Source organism: Dipodomys merriami, unplaced genomic scaffold (genome assembly GCF_024711535.1).
Source record: "Dipodomys merriami isolate MVZ:Mamm:240054 unplaced genomic scaffold, mDipMer1.0.p SCAF_1713, whole genome shotgun sequence".
NCBI classification, from domain to species: Eukaryota; Metazoa; Chordata; class Mammalia; order Rodentia; family Heteromyidae; genus Dipodomys; species Dipodomys merriami.
In genome coordinates this window covers 61,971-83,773 of record NW_027203064.1, presented here as the reverse complement: position 1 = coordinate 83,773, position 21,803 = coordinate 61,971, and the positions used below count along the sequence as shown (strand labels likewise).

The following is a 21,803-nucleotide window of genomic DNA, read 5'->3' as shown; positions in this document are numbered from 1 at the left end:
TATCTTTTTGTTTTTTGTCTAGCTCTACTGAACTTCTGATCTTTTCTTCTCCCCTTCCTATCCTTAAATTTTTCACATCTCCTCTATGTCCCTCCCTTTCTCTAAACATATTCACATTCCTCTCTAAATAGACGGTCTTTTAATCTCTATAATAACATTAACTTTTATGTTTCTATTTTTTTTTCTGGTCTCTTTTCATTCCTCTTTCCGTCTCTTCTTTTTCTCTCTCTCTCTACTTGCATCCTACCCAACCCATTTCCTGCATTATGATTAGGACATAGTTAACTCTCCCTGTGCCTCCCCACACCAATCTATTCCTATTTTTTACCCACATCTCTCCCTAATCCTAATAATTTCTGGCTTTCCAAATTTTTTACTGCGGTTCGAAGTCCTTTAACATATAGTTGTTTGATGTTGAATAGATCTATCTGTTGAACTAGATTGTATCTGTAGACTATTGACTGTACAAACGCAAACTTTGGTTGATGGTTGCATTCAGATAGTGTTCTAGCACAAAACTGGTGCTATCTTCATCTCAAATGGGCAGAGTAAGCCGGAAAACCACAAGAAAAATGGCAAATTCGGGCATCTAAATTCCCAATCTTGATAATCAGGGATTAGAACAGATAAAGAATAATCCAGAGGAGAGTTCCCAAATAGCTCTACAATCACTACTAGCAAACATGATAAATGAGAAGTTTGACAATGTACAAAGGACTCTGTATGAGCATGATAGGGAGAGAGAGGAGGCATCCCAGAAGTTTATACAGGAATATCATAAGCGTGAGGAAGCTACTCAAAAACTGTTACAGGATTTGCGTGAACAACTTGAGAATACTCAAAGAGAAAGGGAGGAATGGCGTGAGCAGGCTGAGAACACTCAAAGAGAACTGCAGGCATCCCACGAACGGGAAGAAAGAGAACTGCAGGAATCCCACAGACGGGAGGAAGCTAATCAAAGAGTAATTCAGGAATTGATAGACCAGGTAGGGAATACACAAAGATGAAGTCAGGGAGACCACAAAAGGAATGCTGAATGGACCCCAAGAGGAGGAATGGGAGTCCAAAGAAACCATAACCAATCAACTAAGTGATTTGAGAACAAACACTGAACACCAAATTAAGGAAGTAAAGAAATTCATACAAGACCTAAAACAAAGCTTCAACAAAGAACTTGAAGCCATCAAAGCTGACAAATTAGAAGGAAAAGAGATAAAAAACAAGTAGAGAGTCTTGACAACAGGTTAGACCATGCAGAAGATCGAATCTCAGGGATTGAAGACAGCCTAGATATTATAGAGAAAGAACATACAACCATCCAAGACAAGTCCAAGAAATATGAGAGGTCTATCCAACACCTGGAAGACACCATCAGAAGGCCCAGTCGAAGGACAATGGGTGTAGAGGAGCACCTAGAAACAGAAGTTAATGGTCTAGGAAATTTGTTTAACAGGATTCTAGCAGAGAACTTCCCAAACATACAAAAAGATAGGCCTATTCAGATACAAGAAGCTTTTAGAACCCCAAATAGACCAGACCAGAATAGGATATCCCACCATCACATTATAATCCACACAGGATCAACCCAGACCAAGGAAAAGATCCTTAAAACTGTCAGGGAGAAAAGGTTAATCACCTATAAAGGGAAACCAAGTAGAATTACCAAAGATTACTCAGCAGAGACAATCAAAGCAAGAAGAGCCTGGAATGACGTATGCCATGCCCTAAAAACAACCAACTATCAACCAAGAATACTGTACCCAGCTAAACTCTCCTTCATAACTGAAGGCCAAATAAAAACCTTCCATAAAAGAAAAATTGAAACAATTCATCTCCACCAAACCAGCCCTGCAAAAGATTCTTAAAGATGTCCTACACATAGAAAACCAACAAGACTGCAACAAAGGCCAAGAAACTGCACCCAAACTGAGAATCCAAGAACCTTAGGAAGAACCCAGGTTTCGCAGCCCCCAAGAAGGTAGATAACATGGCAGGAACTCCCAAATACCTCTCAGTCCTATCTCTTAACGTTAACGGACTGAACTCTCCAATTAAGCGACATAGACTGTCTAGTTGGATTAAAAAACAAGACCCTTCTATCTGCTGCCTTCAGGAGTCACATCTTGCCCGTAAAAACAAACACATTTTCAATGTTAAAGGCTGGAACAAAATCTACCAAGCAAACGGCCCCCATAAACAGGCCGGAGTTGCAATCCTAATATCAGATAAAATAGACTTCAAATTAAAATTCGTGAGAAGAGATACAGAAGGTCGCTACATACTAATGAAAGGATCTCTCGTTCAGGAGGATATTACAATTCTAAATATCTATTCGCCAAACAAAGGAGCACCCAAATTTATCAAAGAAACACTACTTTCCCTCAAATCCCATATAGATCCAAAGGCATTAATTGTTGGGAATTTTAACACACCACTCTCCCCACTAGATAGATCAACTGGGCAAAAACTCAACAGAGAAAACGCAGATCTAAACAGCTTCATGGATCAACTAGACTTAACAGACATTTACCGAACATTTCACCCAGCAGCCTCAGAATACACGTTCTTCTCAGCAGCACATGGAAAGTTTTCTAAAATAGAAGATATTTTAGGCCACAAAGCAAACTTGTCTAAATTCAGAAACATTGAAGTTATACCTTGCATTCTCTCTGACCACAAGGGAATAAAATTAGGACTCAACACCAAAAGCCACCGAAGAAAGTCTGGTATCATATGGAGGCTGAACAACACAATGCTGAATCATGAGTGGGTCATGGAAGAGATTAGAAAGGAAATTCAAATGTTCATGGTATTCAACAAAAATGAACACACAAATTAACAGCTCCTCTGGGACACAGCAAAGGCAGTACTCAGAGGCAAGTTTAGAGCTCTGAGCTCCTACATCAACAAATTGGAGAGATCTGAAACTAGCAATTTATTGACACATCTAAACCTCCTTGAAAAAGAGCAGCAAGATAAACCCCAATCCAGTAGACGGAAAGAAATAATCAAAATTAAATCAGAATTAAATGAACTAGAATCCAAAAAAAACTATAGAAAGAATCAACAAAACAAAGAGTTGGTTCTTTGAAAAAATTAACAAAATTTACAGACCCTTAGCAAATCTTATCAGAAAAAGAAGAGAACACACCCAAATTAATAAACTCAGAGATGAGAATGGAAACATCACCACGGAAACAACCAAGATTCAGAACATTATAAGGGAATACTTCTCAAAACTTTATGCTAATAAGTTCGACAACTTCACAGAAATGGACCTCTTCCTAGCAATTATTGACATGCCAAAACTAAACCAAGATGAGTTAAACTATCTTACCAGGCTCATATCAAGCATTGAAATAGAAAAAGCAATAAGAGACCTCCCAGCTAAGAGAAGTCCAGGACCAGATGATTTTACAGTGGAATTTTACAAGGCCTTCAAAACAGAGCTCACACCAATTTTCCTCCAACTCTTCAATGAAATTGAAAGAGAAAGCTCACTACCGAACACATTCTATGAAGCCATCATAACCCTCATCCCAAAACCAGGCAGGGACTCATCAAAGAAAGAGAACTATAGACCCATTTCTCTGATGAACATTGATGGAAAAATTCTCAACAAAATTTTGGCCAATCGACTTCAACAATTCATCCAAAAAATCATAAACCACGATCAAACAGGATTCATTCCAGGGATGCAAAGCTGGTTCAATATACGCAAATCAATTAATATTATTCATCACATCAACAGGAGCAGAAAAAGCATTGGACAAGGTCCAAGACCCCTTTATGATGAAGGTTTTGGAAAAATTAGGATTCCATGGAACATTCCTCAATACAAGAAAGGCTGCATATGACAAACCTACAGCCAGCATTATACTCAATGGTGAAAAACTAAAGCCATTTCCTCTTAACTCAGGAACAAGACAAGGATGCCCACTCTCTCCACTTCTCTTCAATCTAGTATTAGAATGCCTAGCTACAGCAATAAGACAAGATGCAGACATAAAGGGGATCCAAATAAGGAAAGAAGAAATAAAACTCTCCATCTTTGCAGATGACATGATCTTGTATTTAAAGAATCCCATAGACTCCACTCCCAAATTACTCAAGCTGATTCAAAACTTTGGCAAAGTAGCAGGTTATAAAATTAACCCCCCAAAATCAATGGCTTTTCTGTATGCCCACAATGAGAAAAATGTGGCTGAAATTAGGAAAGCAACTCCATTTGTAATAGCCCCACAAAAAATTAAATACCTTGGAATTAACTTAACTAAAGAAGTGAAGGACCTCTACGATGAAAACTTTAAAATCTTGAAAAAGGAAATCAACACAGAACTTAAAAAATGACAAAACCTCCCATGCTCCTTGATTGACAAGATTAACTTCGTGAAAATGGCAATACTTCCCAAGGGTATCTACAAATTCAAAACGATACCTATCAATATTCCACCCTCATTCTTCAAGGAAATAGAAGAGGCAATCCAAAAATTCATATGGAACAATAAAAGACCCCGAATAGCAAAAACGCTCCTCAACGGAAAGAACACTGCTGGAGGAATATCAATACCAAATTTCAAACTGTACTATAAAGCCATAGTAATCAAAACAGCTTGGTATTGGCATAAGAACAGACCTAAGGACCAATGGAATAGAATTGAAAACCCAGAAATGAACCTACAGACCTATAGCCATCTAATCTTCAATAAGGAAGCTAAAACAATAGAATGGAAGAAAGACAGCCTCTTCAGTAAATGGTGCTGGCAAAATTGGTTAACTACATGTAGAAAACTAAAGCTAGATCCTTATATATCACCCTGCACCAGAATCAACTCCAAATGGATCAAAGACCTTGAACTCAAAGCAGACACTCTGAAAACATTACAGAATGGAATAGGAGAAACCCTAAGTCTCCTTGGCTCAGGTCGAAATTTTCTGAATAGAGACCCGGAAGCACAACCAATCAAAGAAAGGTTGGACAAATGGGATTGCATAAGGTTGCAGAGCTTCTGCAGGGCAAATGACATAGCTAGCAAGATCAAGAGAAAGCCCACCGATTGGGAGAAGATCTTTACTAGCCATACAACTGACAAGGGTCTCATATCTAAAATATACTTGGAACTCAAAAAATTAAACCACCCAACAACAAATCCTCAAAGAAACAACTGCCCAATAAATAAGTGGGCGAAAGACTTAAAGAGAAGCTTCTCTGAAGAAGAAAGAAGGATGGCCAATAGACACATGATGAAATGTTCAACATCCCTAGCCATAAAAGAAATGCAAATCAAAACAACATTGAGATTTCACCTCACTCCAGTTAGAACAGCAAAAATCAAGAACTCTAACAACAACAGATGCTGGAGGGGATGTGGACAGAAGGGAACCTTACTTCATTGTTGGTGGGAATGTAAACTTGTTCAACCACTTTGGAAAGCAGTATGGAGGTTCCTCAAAAGACTTCACATAGATATCCCCTATGATCCAGCAATCCCACTTTTGGGCATTTACCCAAATGTATACAAACAAGACTACACTAAAGCTACCAGCACACCTATGTTTATTGCAGCATTATTTACCATAGCTAAGATATGGAACCAACCCAGATGCCCCTCAGTAGATGAGTGGATCAAGAAAATGTGGTATATATACACAATGGAATTCTATGCCTCCATGAGAAAGAATGACATTTCCCCATTTGTTAGGAAATGGAAAGGTTTGGAAAAAATTATATTAAGTGAAGTAAGCCAGGCCCAAAAAACCTAGGTCCCATGGTTTCCCTTATTTGCAATATCTAGTATAGGTATGAGTCAGCGGAAAATGTCAGATAATGTGATGTTAGGAAAATGAACCCTTAAATACGTATTTTAATGTTTTCGTTTCTTTCATGCATGTGTTTCTAACGCATTTATAAGATTATTTCTTTGTTGCTTTGTATGTCCCTCCCCCACAGTGTAACCCCCGCTTTCACTATATTTGATGTCAGTATAACATGTGGAGGAGATGGGGACAAATAAGTCGTTTAAGGATTCAGGTGGACCTGTTGCAACAATGAGTACAAAATGTCATGTCAAAACCAGGTTTACAATGTCAGTGTGGGGGGGGAGGGGGTATAATTGGGTGGGGGGAGGGGGGAGGCTGGGAAGGGAGGTGAAGGGTAAACAAAGGAGGAGGCGGCAATGCTTGGTAAGAAATGTATGCATTATCCTGCCCATGTAATTGTAACCCCTGTGTACAGTATGTTCACAAATAAAATAAAATAAATTTAAAAAAAAAAAGAGAAAATTTCGGCCTGAGCCAAGGAGACCTATGGTTTCTCCTTTTACATCCTGTAATGTTTTCAGAGTGTCTGCTTTGACTCCGAGGTCTTTGATCCATTTGGAGTTGATTCTAGTACAGGGTGATATATAAGGATCTAGCTTTAGTTTTCTACATGTAGTTTACCAATTTTGCCAACACCATTTACTGAACAGGCTGTCTTTCTTCCATTCTATTATTTTAGCTCCCTTATCGAAGTCTACTTGGTTATAGGTCTGTAGGTTCATTTCTTTCTTTCTTTAATTTAATTTTATTTGTGAATATACTGTACAGAGGGATTACAATTACATGGTCAAAGTAATGCGTACATTTCTTACCAAGCATTGCAGCCTCCTCCTTTGTTTACCCTTCACCTCCCTTCCCAGCCTCCTCCCTCCCTCCAATCCTTCCCTCCCCCCCCCCGCTCCCCCCCACCATCATTGTAAAGCTCCTTTTTGACATGACAATTTGTACTCTTCATTGTTGCAACAGGTCCACCTGAATCCTTAAATGACTGTTTTTCCCCATCTCCTCCATAAGTTATACTGACATCAAATATATTGAAAGCAGGGGTTATACTGTGGTGGAGGGACATACAAAGCAACAAAGAAATAAACTTATAAATGCGTTAGAAACACATGCATGAAAGAAAAAAAACATCAAAATACCTAAGGATTCATTTTCCTAACATCACATTATCTGACTTTCCGCTTGACTCATACATATACTAGATATTGCAAATAAGGGAAACCATGGGACCTGTGTTTCTTTGTGCCTGGCTTACTTCACTTAATGTAATTTTTTCCAAGTTTTTCCATTTCCTAACAAATGGGGCAATGTCATTCTTTCTGATGGAGGCATAGAATTCCATTGTGTATATATACCACATTTTCTTGATCCATTCATCTACTGAGGGGCATCTGGGTTGGTTCCAGATCTTAGCTATGGTAAATAATGCTGCAATAAACATAGTTGTGCTGGTAGCTTTAGTGTGGTCTTGTTTGTAAACATTTGCGTAAATGCCCAAAAGTGGGATTGCTGGGTCTTGTAATTTTCTAAATAAAAAATAATATGAGATTTGGGAGCCAGTGGCTGCTGCCTCTAATCCTCGCTACTTAGGAGGCTGATTTCTGAGGATTGCAGTTGGAAGCTAGACTGGACAAAGAAGTATGTGAGACTCTTGAGATTCTTATTTCCAATTAACCGTTAAAAAACCAGAGGTGGAGTTGCAGTTCAAGGGGTAGAACTCTAGCTTTGAGTAAAAAGCTCAGGGACAAAGCACAATCGCTGAGTTCTAGGCTCAGGATGGAACAAAACAGATAATATTATCTGCAAAAAAGATAATTACACTCCTTCCTATCAACACAGATATTGACATTTCTATTGTCAAATTGATTTTCCTTGCAAATCTAGTTCCTACAACTTACAAGTGGTGACAGTAGATATGGTACCCTTGTTGCTGATTTTAGGAGAAAAGTATATGTGGTTTCACCATTAAGTAGGACACACACACACACACACACACATACACACACACACACACACACACACACACACACACACACACACACACACTAGCCTAAATGTGAAAAAAAACAAGAATGATAAATGATTGGTGAGTTGAGAGATAACAAGGAATGTAAATTTGGAGGCAAATGAAATTGATATCTGTGATGGTTAATCTTGAGGATGAGCTTCAATGGGATTGATTTGATTTGGTTTAGATGCGCCCAGCTAATAATTAAAGCATAACTCTGGGTGTGTTTGGTGGGTTTCCATAACAGATTAACCAAAGCAGATATCCCTCCTGCACATGGGTGGCACCATCCGGTATGCTGGCTTTCCATACTGAGTTAATGAAGAGAAAAGAGAATCTTCCCAATGAAGCACTCCCTTTCCCTCTCTTACCCCTCCCCATGCTCCATGTCCTCCATGTTCTTCTCTGCCATTAATCCCTGAAATCTATGACACTGAGCAAAATAACTTCCTAGGATATTTCTGTCAAATATTTTGTCATAGCAAGAAAAAAATACATGGCTAACACACAACCGAATCTTCCACTTGTACTCCTTGTTTTATTGATTGACTGATTGATTTAGCCATACCTGGAACTGGAACTCATTGGTTGAGCACTGTCCCTGAGCCAAATTGTGCTCAATCAAGGGTAGTGTTCTACCCCTTGAGCAACAATGCCATTTCCAGCTTTTTTTGAGTACTTTATTAGACTTGAGTGTCTCAGAGACTTCTCTGCCCAGGCTGGGTTGAACCACCATCCACAGATCTTAGCCTTCTAAGTAGCTAGGATTACAGGCTTGAGCTGCTGGTGCCTGGCCACATTCTACCGTTTCTTCTTCCTTCTTCTTGATTCTTCCTCCTGTCCCCTCCCAAACTTCCTCCTCCACACCATGCTAAATAAGTATAGGCTTTACTATTGAGCTGGACACCCAGCCATAGGCTGCCATCTTTACTCAATGAAATAAACAGCTGACATCAATGGGTTGCTGAGTATATGCTAGGCACCAACCCACCTTTTTCTTTGTGAACTTGGTAATAAACCTATGAGATAGGTAATCATTATCTTAGTCTTACAGACCAGGCTACTGGAACAAAACCAATGATTTGCCAGGGCCAAAAACACAAACCTTTAATCCCGGCCCAACAAACCTCTCAATCCAACTTCAGTAGTGAAGATGAGACTCAAACCCAGGCACTCTCTTCATTAGACAGAGCCTGTACTTAATCACACCTGTGGGTGTTTTTGATTCCTTGCTACAATAATGTGAGGGTAGGGGATAACAAAGGCAACACAATAATGGAGTATTATTTGAGGGTGAGATTTGCCATTGGAAAGACCAGGATAAAAGACCCAGCTCCAGCATTTACTAACGTTTGACATCATAGACAAGTCATTTTAATTTGTTTGCCTCTGTTTCTATATCTGGAAAATGGAGATAATCAGAATGCCTTCCTTCATAAAGGAGCAGGTTCCCAGCAAGGTGTAATTGACTCACACCTGAAATCCTAACTACTAAAGAGATTGAGATCAGAGGATCAGGGTTCATGGCCAGTCTGAGCAGTGAAGTCTGTGATACTTTATTTCCAATTAATCACCAGAAAACCAAAAGTAGTGTAGTAATGAAAACTGGTAGAATGCTAGCCTTAAATAGAAGAACTCAGGTACAGAGCCTGGGACCCAAGTGCAAGCCTGACAACCAAAACCAACAACAACAAAAGAGCAAGTTCCAATCATTTCTTTAAGATAGTATAATAAGCTTTAAATCTGATTATTGAAGTTCAAATCCAGCCCAGGCAGCTAAATCTGAGAGTTTTCTCTCCAATTAACTTAAAAAGAGCCAGAAGTACAGATGTGGCTCAAATGATAGAGGGCCAATTACAGGTAGCCACCCACTGCCTTTGCTCCAACCTGTCATAAGCCCAGCACAAGTGGCTCAACAGCAGATATTTGTTGGTGGGAAACTGAAGGAGTGAACACTATAAGGGCCCTCGCCTCCTGCTATCTTTTCTTGTCCAGGCCCTCCCTGGCTGTATTGTTATCTATTCTCTCATCCTGGGAAAATAACCATAGCATAAAATGTGTCATCTCAACCAGTTACAATTGTACACTTCAGTGGCTTTAAGTACATTCAAATTTTTATGCACCCTCTCTGATACCAACTTCTAGAACTTTCTCAGAATCCAACCTGAAATTAAGCACTTATTAAAGAGCACCTTCCATCCATCCCTTTGCACAGTCTCAGGAAACCCACCATTCTACTTCCTGTCTCACAATTTGACTGTGGCAGATCTCCTGTGACAAGAGTCATGATATTCTAGTGATAGTGGTAGTAATGGTGTGTATGTGCATGTGCTTATATGTGTGCATGTGTGTGTGTGTTTGTGTGTTCATGCTCATGCACACACAGTTTTATTGCTTGTACTAGGTCCTGGGCACCATCCGTGGGGATTTTTTGCTTAAGGCTAGCACTCTGCCACTGGTACCATAATTCCACATCAGTTTTTTGAGATAGTTAATTGGAGATGAGTCTCATAAAGCTTCAGTCCTCAGCTCTAAGCTTCCTGAATAGCTAGAATTACAGCCATGAGCGAACAACTCACGGCTAGAGATGGTGAATTTTAACACATTAATTCTGCTAGCATGTAGTGCCTCATGTTTTAGTCAAACATCAATGTAAATGTTGCTGTGAAAAGACTTTTGGAAGCAGGGGTTATACTGTGGGGAAGGGACATACAAAGCAACAAAGTAATCATCTTATAAAGCTGTTAGAAATAATCGCAAGGAAGAAAAAACATTTGAATCTTTATCTTGGGGTTCATTTCGCCTAACATCAATTTATCTGACCGTTTCTGCTTATGTCAGACATATACTATTTGTTGCATATAAGGGAACCCTTGGGACCTATGTTTCTTTGGGTCTGGCTTACTTCACTTAATATAATTTTTTCCAAGTCTTTCCATTTCCTAACAAATAAAAAACAAATTGTTTAAATAGGGATACAGGTGGACCCATTGCAACAATGAGATATAAAAGTCGTTATGGAGAAAAACAAACTTTACATCTTTGGAGGGAGGGGGGATTAAGGGTGGGTGGGTGGGAGATGGGAAGGGATGGTAAGGGGAAACAATGGAAGAGGCAACAATGTTTGATAAGAAATGTATTCATTACCTAGCCCAAGTAATTGTAACCCCTCTGTACAGTATTTTCGCAATAAAAAAGGAAAGAAATTAAAAAATTTTTGGATGTGATTACCATTTTAATCACATGGGTAAATTTCAATAGATAAATTTAAATAATTTTAAACTTGGAGTAAAGAAGATTTATTATGGCCTGGGAATGTGGCTTAGTGTTAGAGTGCTAGCCTAGCATGCATGAATCTCTGGGTTTGATTCCTCAATACCGCATGAACAAAACCTAGAAGTTACTCTGTGGCTCAAGTGGTAGAGCACTGTCCTTGAGCAAAAGCAGCTCACTGACAGTTCGCAGGACCTGAGGTCAAGCCCCAGAACTGGCAAAAAACAAAATCATAACAAAACAAAGCAAAAAAAGATGATTACCCTTCCTAAATAGAATGGGCTTTGTCCAATGATTTGATGAATTTCAAAATTTGAGTATCCTCACTTAACTGCAGTATAGAAATTCTGAGTCTCCATCTACAGGCTGAATGATGGAAAAATTTTCTCTTGCTTGAGATATCAGTCCTGATATCCCCCAATCAACACATACACATATGTGTATACATACATGCATGTGTACATATGTGTGGACACATTTTATATATGTGTATATAGATATACACACATATACATATACACACAAGTTTATAGTGGGGAGGCTTGAACTCAGGGTTTAGACACTTTCCCTTAGCTTATTCTGCTTGAGACTAGTACTTACCTCTTGAGCCACACACACCTTCAGGTCCAGGTTTTTGTTGGTGTGTGGGAGATAGTCTTGGGTGAAGGTTATGAGCCTTTTTTTTTGTTTTTAGTTTTTGGTGCCAGTACCAGAGCTTGAACTCAAGATCTGGGCACTGTCCCTTAGATATTTCACTCAAAACTAACACTCTATAACTTGGGCTACAGCTCCATTGCAGGCATTTTAGTGGTTAATCGGAGATCATGGCTGTAAACCATGATCCTCAGACCTCAGCCTCCTGAGTAACTAAGATTACAAGCATGAGATACCAGCACCTGCCTCAGAAAGTATTCTTATGTTTACTATTTGCATTTTGAGCTGTGTGGCTCTAGTCAGTGGCTTAATTTCTCTGAATACCATTTTCTGATATGTGAATGAAGTTTAAGAAAGAACATCAATAATAATAAATACTCCATGGGGTGGGTATGGACATTTGATGGGGTAAAAATAAAATAAATGAAACCTTCATGTCTCAATACAGGAGTTGTTAGTAATCAATATTTATTATTTGTCATTATTATTTGGCCTGACCTTGATTTGAGAAGCCTTATAAGGTGCAGGGCAGAGAAAAGAAGTCCCACTGCAGCCTCTTCCCTGCCCCATCTCACTGGCTTTCTTTGAGGTCACTAGAGGCCCCCAGCCTTGATAAATGTCCTAGCCCTATATGTTATGACTTGCTGGCAGATTTGAATTTGACTTTAATCACTCGTGTTCTGGCTGTGATTTTGAGGAAAATGGCTAAATACTGTTGGTGCCAATGGGGAGATAGCAGCCCATTCTATACTCTGGTCATTGAAGACTCCCCAAAACAATAGAGGGAGGGAGGGAGAGAGAAGGAGAGGGCTGGCAGAATCTGTGCTGGACCAGGACTGTCAAATGGGATAGAGAGACCCACCCTAAAGCCATTGAGGGGGCTCCCTTTCTTTTCCTGGAGTGCTGGTGATGTAGGTATTTTTTAGATGATAGAATAGAAGGATCAGAGTAGGCATGTCACTGAAAGGATCTGATTTCAAGGAATGGATACCCATGTCTTACTCTTCTTGCCATGAGAGGTCCTTGATGTCCTCGGGTTCCTAGTCTTTACAAATGAAGCAAAGGCTAGATCTTCAGTCCCAAGGCCCAGGGAGGATTCAATAGGCCTGAACTCAAGCACAGCATGGACTCTGTAGGGGGAATCTGACTGTCAGCACCAGCCAAGGATTTGTGGTTAAAAAACTATGCCTCCTGGTTGTCTGTAGGTTCCCGGATACCCAGAAGTTTCTATTTCACTCAACTCTTGAACTAGATCATTCCTTCCTTCCCTTTCTCCTTCTATCCCCTCCCTCTCTTTTTTGTCTTCTTTGGACTTGATCACAGGGCCCGTGTCTGAGCTTTTTCGCTCAAAGCTAACTCTCTACCACTTTGCGACACAGTTCCACTACTGGTTTGCTTTTACATATCTGACCAACTAATGCCATAATTCTTCTCTCCCTCTTTCCTTCTCCTCCTGCCCCTACTCCCTTTCTTTCTTTCTCTTTCTTTCATTTTGTGTTTGTCCTATGGTCTGAAAAGAGGGCTTGGGCACTGTTTCTGAGCTCTTCATTCAACGCTAAAATTCTACCACTTGGGCCACAGCCCCACTTCCAGATTCTTACAGTCTTTCCTGCCCAGGCTGGCTTTGAATAGCAATCCTCAGATCTCAGCCTCTTCACCAGCTAGAATTAAAGATGTGAGTCACCATCACCTGGCTTACTTTTTCTTTTCAAAAACTTTCATCACAGGCAGAGTAGTTAGTGCTGTAATGAAGCAACAGCCAGACTCTGTAATAAGGACATACAAGTCTCAACTGGCCTAGGGTCAAACATTATTAAAACCAATTCACACTGAGGAAACCAGGTAAGACATATTTACCCAGAAGGGTGAAGAATTTATGCCTGATGCCAATAGTTACATCTAGACTCCTAGTTACTGAGGAGGCTGAGATCTGAGAACCATGCATGATTCAAAGTCAGCCTGGGCAGAAAAGTCTGTGAGAGTCATCTCCAATGAAGAACTAAAGACCAAGAAGTGGAGCTTTGGCTCAAGTGGTACAGTGTGCCAACCTTGAGAATAAAAGCTAAGGGACAGAACCCAGACTCGAAGTTCAAACCCTAGGATTGGTGCACACACACACACACACACACACACACACACACACACACACACACACACACACACACACACACCACAGAATGCCTGTAACCTGTTTGTCTCTTGGTCCACAGGTTTATTCCCAAAAAAGTACTGGGACAGGGGCATGGATTTGAGGTCTGAGTCCACTGACACACCAGGAATTTTCCTCCTCTGTAATATGGAAATAAGCATACCTGACTTATATGGTTGTTGGGAGCATTAGATGAGCTAACAAAAAGGAGCGTATGTGTGTTTGAGTGTGTGTGTATGTGTGTGTATTTGTTTGTTTGTGTGTGTGTGTGTGTGTGTGTGTGTGTGTGTGTGTGTGTGTGTGTGTGTGTGTGTGTGCCATTCCTAGGGCTGTCCCTGAGCTTTTTTGCTCAAGGCTAGCACTCTACCACTTGGGACACTGGTCCACTTCAAGTTTTTTTGATGTTTAATTGGAGATAAAAGTGTCATGGACTTTTCTACCCAGTGCTGGCATTGAACCACAACCATATATTGCTAGCCTCCTGAGTAGTTAGGATTACACATGTGAACCACTGGCTTCAACTATAATGAGGTTTTAATGAAGGGGAGCTGGTGATATTCTTCAGTTCCTATTTGATGGTGACCTCCCCTGAGATCCCTAACATGGAATCAAAAGATGGGGCTCTGCCTTCAAGGAACCAGGATGAGTCAAAAACAGCCAAGCAATGTTGCATTGACATACAGCCCGGTCTTATTTCTACTCACAACATGAGATTAAGGTGAGTCATTAGGAGCTTCTTTTCTTCCTGTGAGGGATACTGCTCAGACACACTTACAAGAGCACTGACAAAGAAAATGAACGTAGACTTCAAACTGATTGCAGCTTCTACATATATTGCAATCATGTGATTGTACCTAGCCTTGAAATGAACAGAAATGTATAAGTCTATCATGTTGCATGTGCCGATGTTGTAGGTTGGCAGACATGTATGTCAGCAACTGCTCACAAGTGTTTTAGACCCATGGATGATGACTTGCTTTATCATTAAAAAAAGTTTTAAACTGGTAGTGCAGAGTAGGACGTGAATTCAGGGGCTGGGCCCTGTCCCTTTGCTATTTTTACTCAAGGCTAGTGCTTTACCACTTGAGCCACAGCTCCATTTACCTGCTCAGGCTGGCTTTGAACCGCAATCCCCACCTCTTAGCCTCCTGAGTAGCTAGTATTACAAGTGTCAGCCAACAGTGCCCAGCTGACACATAAATGTCTTTTGTTTAGTGACCTAGGAAGATGGCTCAGTGATAGAGTATTTGCTTCTCATGCATGAAGCCCTGGATTTGATTCCTCAACACCACATGAACAGACAAAGATAGAAATGGTGCTGTGGCACAAGTGGTGGAGCATTGCCTTGAGCTTAAAGAGCTGAAGGACAGTGCCAGAGTTCAATCCCCATCACTAACAAAAAATATTTTGTTTACATATGGTGGAGTTCCTTTCAATGTATATACTATTTTAGATAAATATGAAGAAGCACTTAAGCACCTTACATTGTATAAAGATAAGCGTTATGTATTTCTGGGAAGAAAGTCATTAACTTACATTATGTAATGGTGTGTGTGAGGCACCAAACGGTCTCTACATCTTTGTCATTCTCCTGAAATTTGCCTTGGGTGCAGTGCAATGTTCAATGCTCAGACCATCTCAATAGACACATTTGGCATTTGTCAAAAATGACAAATCCCAGAGTGGTACTGGTGGCTCACAGTTATAATCCAATCATGAGGTTTGCAATGCGAGGATTGCGTTTAAAAGCCAGCCTGGGCAGGCAAATCTGAGTCTCTTACGATTAATTAACAATGAAAAACTTGAAAAACAAAAAATGGAAGAAGCCAAATCACCAGTGGCTCACGCCTGTAATCCTAACTACTCAAGTGGGAGATCTAAGGACCACAGTTCAAAGCCAGACCAGGCAGGAAAGTCCATGAGACTCTTTTGTTATTGTTGTTGGGTCTGGTCCTGGGGCCTGAACTCTGGTTCTGAGCACTGTTCCTTATCTCTTCAGCTCAAGGCTATCTCTCTACCACTTGAGCCACATTGCCACTTCTGCCTTTTTTCTTTTTGCTTATGTGGTACTGAGGAATAGAATCCAGGGCCTCTTGCATGCAAGGCAAGCCCTCTACCACTGAGCCACTTTCCAAGCCCTCCATGAGACTCTTATCTCCAATAAATCACTAGAAAACCAGAAATGGCACTGTGGCTCAAGCAGTAAAGTGCTGTCTTTGAACTGAAGACCTCAGGGACAGCGCCGAAGCTCAGAGTTCAAGTCCCATGACCGACCAAAAACAAACAAACAAATAAAGAATCCCTTGTAGGAAAGTCTGTAAGACTCTTATCTCCAATGAATCACCAAAATGCCAGAAGTAGAGATGTGGATCAGGTGGTAGAGCACTGGTCATGAGTGATAAAAACTAAGAGACAGAACCCAGGCCCTGAGTTTAAGACTGAAGATCTGAAAACACACACACACACACACACACACACACACACACACACACACACACACACACACACACACATACACACAGGAAGAAAAATTGCTATTTTAGTCCAAATGCACGTACAGATGTGCAGGTACATAAGTTTCAAAGAGGCAGAATCAAATATAATCACAGTTTGGAATACCAAAAAATACCATGTCCCATCAGTTCCTGGCAGAGAAGGAAGGCATGTGGCATTCCACCCTCAGGTAACTGCTCTTGGGGACATTCTGGGAAATCCCTCCACAGGAACACGTCTGGACTACTGGAGAGTCAAAGGTGGCAAATTCCTCAAGAACTTTCACTCCCTCCAAGGGGCCTACAGCTCCAAGAGGGTCTTTGCACTCACTCCCCAATCAACAATACCTAAAATACAGATAGGATGGGGAAGAGTGAATAGGGAGAATTAGTGGGGAGGCCTAGCGTCCCTGTGCAAGTGGTTAAATGGGAAAAGGACTGACCTGAGTAGAGACACAGGATATGCAGGTGGAAGTTAGGGAGGGGAGCAAAGATGATGAGGACATCAGTCCTACAGGATACAGACATGTGCAGACAGGGTACACTCCAGAAAGAGAATGTTGGAGGAGGTCAGGGGACAGGAGAGGGCAATAGAAAGAACTGATTGTAAAGTATGGTAAGTAGAAATAAGACTTCCATACTGGGGCACCAAGGGCCCTGGGTTCTATTTCTGACTCTACTGAGTGGACAAATCCCTATCCTCGCAGCCTCAATTTACCCCACCTGGGAGAAAAGTAGGAAGAAGCACAGACTGTTCTGGTGCTGCCACTGAGGTCACAGAGGAGGAGAAAGGAGAAGCTGCAGGTTTGAAGTAAACCCAGACAGGGGTGGGAGACTGGGGAGCAGCATTCTCTCAGCACCATACTGAGGCACTCAGTTATCTGCCTCCAAACCCCTCGGGGTGCCATCAGGCTGCCGATTATGGTGCAGAGCCCCAGCCCCACGTTGAGCAGGAAGCATAGGGCTGCCAGTAATAGAGTCACTGCCTGCAGAAGTGACACCTTCTGCTTCTGCACAGCCAGTCAGCCCCACCTGCCCTGTAACCTTGCTCCAAGCCTAGGCATGTCCACATGGTGGCAACAGTAACAACTCAGCAAAAGAGTGTGGCCCAGGCACCAGGCCACTCCACAGCCCACCTTCACTTCTTCTGTTTACAGGCTAGCAACCCAGATGCTACCACTTAGTCACCACCTCAGGGGGGAGTCGCAGCCACCAACCCACAAGTTGGGGACTATGGAGTCCTCACAGTCAAGATCCCCACTTCCACACTTGTTAGACAACGAATATATCTGTTACCTTGGCCTTCTGGAGAGTTCCAGTCTATCTAGGTGTGATGTGTGGGTCTGATATCAGATATATCCCTCCTCAACTGAAATGGTGCATCTTGCTCCTCCATGGCTCCCCCCCTTGCCAAGTGAGGTGAGAAAGAGCCAGAATTGGATTGTTGGGCTATAAGCCGTACGTGCTTGGTGCTAGTGAGCAGGGTGCGTTTTGGTGGTTCAAGTGTACCCCAGGGATCTATCCCTCTTCACAGCCTCCTCTGCGTCTGTGAGCTATCCTTGAGGAGTCGAGCTTCTCAGGCTTTGCAGATACTGCTGGAGCCCTGCCATTGCCCTGCCTCCAAGGTCTCAGACTCCCCACTGCTGTTGGCCAAGGCCTGAGGACACCAAGACCCCAGGATTTCAGTGTCCGCAGCCATGAAATGGGGTCCATGCTGTGATCAGTGTGTACTGTTCCACTAATGGGCCACAGATGTTGGGTGTGCATGCACATATATAAACCAGAGAGCATTGCCTGCTGCCTGTGACATCTGTCTGCCATTTCTACCAAAGTGTTAGGGAGGCAACATGAGACTGTCCTCTGGCCTCTTCCTCATGAAGGTACAGTCCCATGCATGTCCTCTGGACACTAAGTGCACGCCGATCCCTTCCAGAAACCTCCAGTTTAGTGTTTGTCTCTATCCAACCCCATTAGGCAACCATCAGCCAGCACCAATGTGGGCTAGACCCTGTGCCAGGCTCCAGGAGGATGTGCAGGAAGCCCCAAGCCCTAAGAGTTCAAATGACTGAGGGCTGAAACACTAAACAAACATGGAGTGACCCAAGACAGGCTAATGTGGTGAGGGCTCTGAAGAAAGACTTTCTGCACCACAGAGAATCTGGTCCTCCTGATCCACTGCTCATCCCGAAACTGCTTATTCCCTGATGCCTTCCTGTCTGCCATGTTCCACATGTGCCCTCTTGATTCTCTTCTTTCCAGCCTGCCACTAATCCTGGTGATTTACAAGCCACAAACATAGATAACTCTCACCTCCCGTTTCTTTTGGTTCCAGGCTGAACAGTAAGGTCAGTATTTCTGACATCATAGCTTGAGTCAATATCTGTAACAAAACTTTGAAGGCTTGGGTCACCTTGGCTTGAATCCACATTCCTGGGGATGACACACAAGAATTAATCAAAATAGGCAGTTTTGGCTCAAACTTGTAATCCTAGCTACTCAGTGTGATATCTGATTTGCTATTCACTGGAAGAAAGTTTATTCTAGCCTCAATCCTTCCTGCGGTAGCTAATTTTCTCTCCTGAGCCCCTTTCCCTTGGTAAAGAAGGATATACGTGGGAACAAAAATGTAAATTCAGAAACATCTTTGCTAAAAGTAAACTTCTCTCTCTCCCTCAAGCTTCCCAGACTGGCAGCTTTGCAGTTTATCACAAATTTTGCTGAATGCCACTAACAATTATAATGCTTATCACCAGCTGTACTGAGTTCTTTATTACTCAGGAAGTTGTAATAAACATCAGAGGCATTGACTCGTGTGTCCCCATCTGAGCTTCTGTGTGGTGTGAGGGTGCATGCTGACATGCATTCTCTCTGGGAAAAGGATTCCCCTTCTTCAACATCAGGGCAAAGGTCCAATGTCCCAAGGCATGTTTGACTCAAGGCTATGATTTGCTTCTTTAACCTTGCTTGCTTGCTTTGGTAAACATCACCTATGTGAAAGCACTTCCTATAAAAATCCCCCCTGAACAACAAACAGGGCTGTTCTCTAGCTCTGTGAGCTGAGGACAGATGGAATATGGCTAAATAAAGAACTTCCAGCCAAATTGCCTGAGTGCTGTCATATCTTTCTGGGAAATTGGAATACTACAATTTAAATTGGAATACAACACAAGTGGCTAAAATCTGAAGACTAATCTCCATTTGAAGCCAGCCTTACAAGAAGGCCCATGACATGACACTTTTATCTCCAATAAACTACTCAGAAAAACAAGAAGTTCTGTGACTCAAATGATAGAGCACTAGCCCAAAGCATAAAGAGGCTCAGGAACAGCACCCAGGCCCTGAGTCCAGGTGCCAGTACTGGGAAAAACAAATACAACAACAACAACAACAACAACAACAAAAAACGGGTAATCAACTCTCCTGTCTTCCTTGTCCTTACTTCTCAGCCTAGTACTGTCTTTGTGTGTTCTGTCTCAGTGCTGTTGACCAAGAAGTCCTTTGCACACAGAAAGCCTGCTCTTTCTTACCTGCACTGGCCACATCATTCATTCTCTATTCTCCATTCGATGTTAAACTTTTTTTTGGGGGGGGAAGGTCCGGTCGTGGGGCCTGAACTCTGGGCCTGGGAGCTGTCCCTCAGCTCTTCAGTTCAAGGCTAGCACTCTACCACTTGAGCCATAGCGCCACTTCCGGCTTTTTTCTTTTCTTTTTTTTTTTTTTAATATTTTATTTTATTTGAGAACATACTTACAGAGGGGTTACAATTACATGGGCAGGATAATGCATACATTTCTTACCAAGCATTGCAGCCTCCTCCTTTGTTTACCCTTCAACGGCTTTTTTCTTTTTGCTTATGTGGTGCTGAGCAATCGAACCCAGGGCCTCAGGCATGCAAGGCAAGCTCTCTACCACTGAGCCACTTTCCCAGCCCCTCTATGTTAAACTTACTTGTTCAAGGCTGATGTTCTATGTTGGGTCTTCGTCCGTCCCACGAAAGATGGATGGGGTCTGAGGAAAGGTAAGTGTGGCGCTCGCCCGTTCCCCAGCCCAGGAGACAATCAGACGCAGCGGGGAGCCAAATCCAGCAGGTAGAAAACTCATTTATTAACAGAGAGCAGCCCTTATTAAATACAAAAAGGGCGGGTGGCATGGCAAGGGAGGAAGAGGAACCAATCACTGTCAAGGTCACACCCTATCATGCACCTGAGCCTTCATGGGCTGGTTAGGCACTGATCGGAAGATCAATTGGGCTCTGCCCACTCTACTCTCTCCCAGCGCCATCTTGGCTGCCCATGTGCTCTATAGTAAATTGGGCTCTGCCCACTCAACCCCCTCCCAACGCCATCTTTGCTGCCCATGTGCTCCACAGTTCTATTGTTGAGTCTCACCTCTACTGTATCTCACTTTTTGGAGATAAGAGTTTCAGCAACATTTCTTTCTAGTCTGGCTTCAAGCCTCCATCCTCAGTTCTCAGCCCTATAAGTAGCTAGTTTTATAAGTGTGGGCCACTGGTAGCCAGCAAATTTGACTATGTTTTGGTACCTTATATATGTAGAATCATAAATATAGTTTTTATTTTTAATATGGTTTATTTCACAGTATTTTAAAGATTCATTCTTGTTGTAGCATGGTCAGAATGTCATTCCTTTTTAAGATTGAATAATATTCCCTTGGCTGGTTATACCACATTTTGTTTACCCATCAAGAGACATTTGGTTTTCTACCTTTCTACTACTGTGTATAATGTCATGAATAACATTAGTATCTTTTACATTGTGCACACTGTTGTAAAAACACGCCAGAGACATCCTTTTATAATAAACTGAGGTGAATCCCCCTGTGGCTTTCCTTCATATTAACTATCAAAGAGAAAACTTAAAGCCAGTGAGGCTCATATGGAGTGACCAACTTAAATATTTTTCATCCTATTTACAAGGATATTGCTGTATTCCTATATAAATAAATATCTAGCCAGGTACTGGTGGCTCATGCCTGTAATCCTAGCTACTCAGGAGACTGAGATCTGAGGATTGCCAGGTTGGGCAGGAAAGACTGTGAAACTCTTATCTCAAATTATCCACCAGAAAATCCAAAGTGGTTCTGTGGCTCTAGTGGTAGAGTGCTAGACTTGAGCTGAAGAGCTGAAAGAAAGTGCCCCGGCCCAGTGTTCAAGCCCCATGTTCAAAAATAAATCAATAAACAATATCCAACAAGTTGACAAATCAGGCAAGGCCTTTGCAAATTTGTTCTTCTCTTCTCTGGAAACTTCTTCTACACCTTTGTGTGGACCTGAATGCTTAATAGTTCCTGTCTTTGATCCTAGCTTATCAGGAGGCTGAGATCTAAGGATCCATGTTCAAACCCAGTCTGGAAAGCCAATTCTGACAGACTCCTATCTCCAATA

The 21,803-nt window shown here is 41.8% G+C and overlaps 1 long non-coding RNA gene across 1 annotated transcript in view; it reads right to left on the bottom strand.

Moving 5' to 3' along the window:
- Nucleotides 1-21,803, bottom strand: part of LOC138829430 (uncharacterized) — a 32,389-nt gene that overhangs the window by 6,437 nt on the left and 4,149 nt on the right. The window contains exon 2 of the long non-coding RNA XR_011372602.1: nucleotides 18,710-18,829. This is a non-coding gene — a long non-coding RNA (uncharacterized lncRNA). The remainder of the gene's footprint in view (nucleotides 1-18,709; nucleotides 18,830-21,803) is intronic.